At 40.6% G+C, this 5164-nt stretch overlaps 1 pseudogene; it reads left to right on the top strand.

Annotated features, from left to right (window-relative positions):
- The first annotated feature begins 3377 nt into the window (after positions 1 to 3377).
- Positions 3378 to 4517, top strand: LOC128652523 (uncharacterized; annotated as a pseudogene).
- The last annotated feature ends 647 nt before the right edge of the window (positions 4518 to 5164 follow it).

The raw sequence follows: 5164 nt of genomic DNA, 5'->3' as shown, positions 1-5164 counted from the left end.
ATCGGAAGAAGAGGATGGATCCGCGTCGCCTGCTTCAAGATGGTCCCGCTCCGCACCGGATGGAAGAAGATAGAAGATGCGGCTTGGAGAAGATGTTTGCCGGTCCGGATGTCCTCTTCTTGCCGGATAGGATGAAGACTTTGGAGCCTCTTCTTGACCTCTTCAGCACCGGATTATGGATCGCCAACCCCCGCTTGGGTTGGATGAAGATCTTGGAGCCAGGACGGATCGGTGAACCTGGTATGGTGAAGACAAGGTAGGAAGATCTTCAGGGGCTTAGTGTTAGGTTTATTTAAGGGTGGTTTGGGTTAGATTAGGGGTATGTGGGTGGTGGGTTGTAATGTTGGGGGGGGGGTATTGTATGTTTTCTTTTACAGGCAAAAGAGCTGAACTTCTTGGGGCATGCCCCGCAAAGGGCCCTGTTCAGGGCTGGTAAGGTAAAAGAGCTTGTAACTTTTTTAATTTAGAATAGGGTAGGGAATTTTTTATTTTGGGGGGCTTTGTTATTTTATTAGGGGGCTTAGAGTAGGTGTAATTAGTTTAAAATTGTTGTAATATTTTTCTTATGTTTGTAAATATTTTTTTATTTTCTGTAACTTAGTTCTTTTTTATTTTTTGTACTTTAGATAGTTTATTTAATTGTATTTATTTGTAGCAATTGTATTTAATTAATTTATTGATAGTGTAGTGTTAGGTTAATTGTAGGTAATTGTAGGTAGTTTATTTAATTATTTTATTGATAGGGTAGTGTTAGGTTTAATTATATCTTAGGTTAGGATTTATTTTACAGGTAATTTTGTAATTATTTTAACTAGGTAACTATTAAATAGTTCTTAACTATTTAATAGCTATTGTACCTAGTTAAAATAAATACCAAGTTGCCTGTAAAATAAATATTAATCCTAAAATAGCTATAATATAATTATAATTTATATTGTAGCTATATTAGGATTTATTTTACAGGTAAGTATTTAGCTTTAAATAGGATTAATTTATTTAATAAGAGTTAATTTATTTCGTTAGATTAAAATTATATTTAAGTTAGGGGGGTGTTAGTGTTAGGGTTAGACTTAGCTTTAGGGGTTAATACATTTATTAGAATAGCGGTGAGCTCCGATCGGAAGATTAGGGGTTAATAATTGAAGGAAGGTGTCGGCGATGTTAGGGAGGGCAGATTAGGGGTTAATACTATTTATGATAGGGGTTAATAACTTTATTATAGTAGCGCTCAGGTCCGCTCGGCAGATTAGGGGTTAATAAGTGTAGGCAGGTGTCGGCGACGTTGTGGGGGGCAGATTAGGGGTTAATAAATATAACATAGGGGTCGGCGATGTTAGGGCAGCAGATTAGGGGTACATAGGGATAACGTAGGTTGCGGCGGTTTACGGAGCGGAAGATTAGGGGTTAAAACTGTAATGCAGGGGTCAGCGATAGCGGGGGCGGCAGATTAGGGGTTAATAAGTGTAAGGCTAGGGATGTTTAGACTCGGGGTACATGTTAGGGTGTTAGGTGCAGACGTAGGAAGTGTTTCCCCATAGGAAACAATGGGGCTGCGTTAGGAGCTGAACGCTGCTTTTTTGCAGGTGTTAGGTTTTTTTTCAGCTCAAACAGCCCCATTGTTTCCTATGGGAGAATCGTGCACGAGCACGTTTTTGATGCCGGCCGCGTCCGTAAGCAACTCTGGTATCGAGAGTTGCATTTGCGGTAAAAATGCCCTACGCTCCTTTTTTGGAGCCTAACGCAGCATTTGTTTTAACTCTCGATACCAGAGTTAAATTTATGGTGCGGCCAGAAAAAAGCCCGCGGAGCGTTAACAGCCCTTTTACCGCCGAACTCTAAATCTAGGCCTAAGGAAGGATGTGATTATTGATGGTAAGACAAAGGGGAAGTTATAAAACTAACAACAAAGAGACAAGCTATTTACATATGCATAGTACTTCACTCTTCCCAAGAAAGTCAGCTTGTCACAATTAAATAAAGATCTTAGGATATAAACATGACAGCTGAGAGGGATGGGGGCAGGTGGGATGAAAGGTTGGTATGTATACACACACTCTGACACTCACATACACAAACACACACATGTAACCACACAGTCATTCTAGATAGGAAGTAAGGGTTTTGGTAAGTGAACACACACAGACACACACCCTGCAATAACTGTTAGATAGGATAGATTGTGTCTTTGGGAATATGACTGAAAACCTCTTTATGTCTCTGTAACCTCTTTATGTCTCTGTAACCTTTTTGTAATTAGGGCAGATTCTAATTAAAGATATCTCTCTGGTAAACAACTGTAATGCTCGTGGGTTATTCCACTACCAGACCAAACTCGCCAGTAGTCTTCTTATCCCGGCGTCGAGCCGGAATGATAGGGAATATCCCAGAGCAGAGAAAGTTCGCAAGATGAGGTAAGCGGCACTCACCATAGGCAGTATAGTCTTCGGCGGCAACAGGCAGGGAATCAGAGAAAGGCAGTTCAAAGGTAAACCACTAGGATGGTCAGGCAGGCAGGGTTTGTCAACGGTAAAGCAGTCCAGAGGTAGGCCACTAGGATGATCAGGCAGGCAGGCAGGCAGGGTTTGGCAACAGAGAGGCAATCCAGAGCAAGGGGTTAATCAAGCAGAGTAGTCAGACAGGCAGGGTTCAGCAATAGTATATCAATCCAGCAGTTTAGGGGTTAACTGGCAGAGTGGTCAGACAAGCAGAGTTCAGCAGCAGTATATCAAACCAGCAGTTTAGGGGTTAACAGGCAGAGTGGTCAAACAAGCAGAGGTTAGCTACAATATAACAGTCCAGCATACAGCAATAATAACACCCAGGAGAACCCTAAGTAACACCTATACTTGGGCAGTGATAGGTAGCAAGTGAGTTACTTAGATAGGCGTAGGATTCCCGCCACAGGAGATCCTGACCAGCTTCAGAATGGAGGAAGCGTGCAGCAATTACATCACCGCCGCACGCAGACAGGAGCCGACTCCCCCCTAGGCAACAAGCAGAACAGCAGGCGCTGCGTCCCTAGCAATAGCTAGAGCATCGCGGCACCACAACAACCGAGTGTCTGGAAAATAATTTAGCCTGGAATTACTATGAGTACAGTATAGTGGCTATATGTCTGTAGAACTACACATACAATATTTACACTAGGGGTTATTACAAGTATTACACAGCGCAGAGGATATTATCCAGAGCATATCCAAAGTGAATTTATTGAATGTAATCCTGGTGGATTCGAAGGATAATTGTGCAACATATTTTGGTGCCGTGACATTGGGCCAGAAGAACTTTCCAGAGTCTGTCTAGAGGTTTGTAAGTATATTTGTTTTCCTATCTTCTTATTTTATTGTTGTTGTTTTAATTGTAATATAGCTTGTAAAATGGAAAAAGTAGATGATACTATTGCTGAGAATGTTAATAAGTGGGTGCTAAATTATATTAAGAGGCATGGTGGTCCTTATGAAATTCCAGCAGAATATAGACAATCATGGGATTTGATGAAAGAATGTTTAACAAAAACTTTATCTGATAAAAAATGTTTCGGAAAACAAAAGAAAAGGTTGTATTATGCAAGGATTGTGGTTATGCTGTTTAATAATTAACTGAATCCAACAATAATAGTAAAATCTGTGGAAAATTATGAATTATATAATGAATTGAATGACAAGATTGTTGATATGCGAGTACATGCAGTTGTAACTGGTGAAGCACTAATTGAAAAAGCAAAGGTGTGTGACACATTAACAGAGCAGAATGAGAAGATGAATGACAGAATGTTTGAGTTGGAAAGGGAAGTGGGTGAATGTAGGCATGTGACTAATATGGCTTTTAATAGAGTCTGTTAATAACTCAGGAACTGGAGGTGTAGATTTAAAACAAAAGCCAGTGATAAATATCCCTGATGTCCCAACTACAATAACTACTGCAATCATCAACCATGATAATACAAGGGTAGTGCAGTTAGTTACTAAAGATTTAAAGCCATAAGAAATTGATAACATAGTAAAGGGAATTGGGCAGGTTCCACAGCATGGTATCAATTTTTTGCAGTGGTTTTGCAAATTTAAAAGAATTACTGAGATGTACAATTTGACTTTTGAGGATATAAAGAAAGTGTGTCAGAGAGTGATTGGAAATTGTCTCTGGGTCAGAATTGTTGTGTGCTGACACCTAGAACTGCAGATACATTTAAAGAAATAATGCATGTACTTTATGGAATTAATTCTGGCGTGTCTTTGTCTTGGCAAACTTAAACAGTTAAAACAGGAATCTCTCTATGAATTGTCAGCTAGAATTTCCACAGTTTTGAAAAACGTAATTGTACATAATTCTGGTTTTGAACATGGTGGAATAGTACACAGAACAATTTTTCTAGAAAGAGAAGCATATTATCGGTAACTCCTAATCCTTCAGACCTAAATGATATACACCTAAGGGCTGATAATTTGTGGCGGAAGATATTTAAAGAGGATATTTCTGCAGTGGCTTCAGTGAAAGGTAAAAGGACAGAACTCCTATAAGTATTTAGGGCAATATAGAGAACAAGCATAGGCGTCGCCACAGGGGGGCAAGGGGGGCAATTGTCCCCCCATTTGATTCTTTGCCCCCTTATGTGCCCCCCCACAGAGATCTCCTTCATGTGCCTGTGTGCTGTGACAACTTAGAGCATACAGGAGTTGCAATAGTGCGCGCCCTCACCCCAACTAAGAAAATCTAATATTTATTTCAGCCTGCCAGGAGCGAGTAGCATTGCTTAACCCTTTGAGTGCTAAGCACTTTTACACCTGGGTGCTAAGCTTTTTTCATTTTTTTTTTTTGAAGAAAAAAAAATTACCTTTTTTTTCTTCAGATCCCCAAGACTTACACTGTTGGAAAAGTTAGGCGATTACCTTTCCAATGGTTGGTCTTTGGGGTCTGTTGCTGATTAGATGCCTGAGATACAGGCTTCTATGCAGCATGCCCTCTGCTTCTATACTTAACATTAAGTATAAATAAAGTTACGTAGTGACATCATCACGTCATTGCGCGTGACGTCATTGCGCATAACGTGAAACCCGATCGCCTGGGTAGGAGCGGGTGGGAGCCCCCAGATCTCCCTCAAGGTGGGAGAGTGCTAGCGACGGCTTTGAGCCATCGTTGGCACTCAAGGGGTTAAAGTGCGCTTTAT

This window comes from Bombina bombina, chromosome 3, assembly GCF_027579735.1.
Source record: "Bombina bombina isolate aBomBom1 chromosome 3, aBomBom1.pri, whole genome shotgun sequence".
In the NCBI taxonomy this organism is placed as follows: Eukaryota; Metazoa; Chordata; class Amphibia; order Anura; family Bombinatoridae; genus Bombina; species Bombina bombina.
Note: the sequence above shows the minus strand (reverse complement) of the source record. Positions and strands in the feature narration are given on the sequence as shown.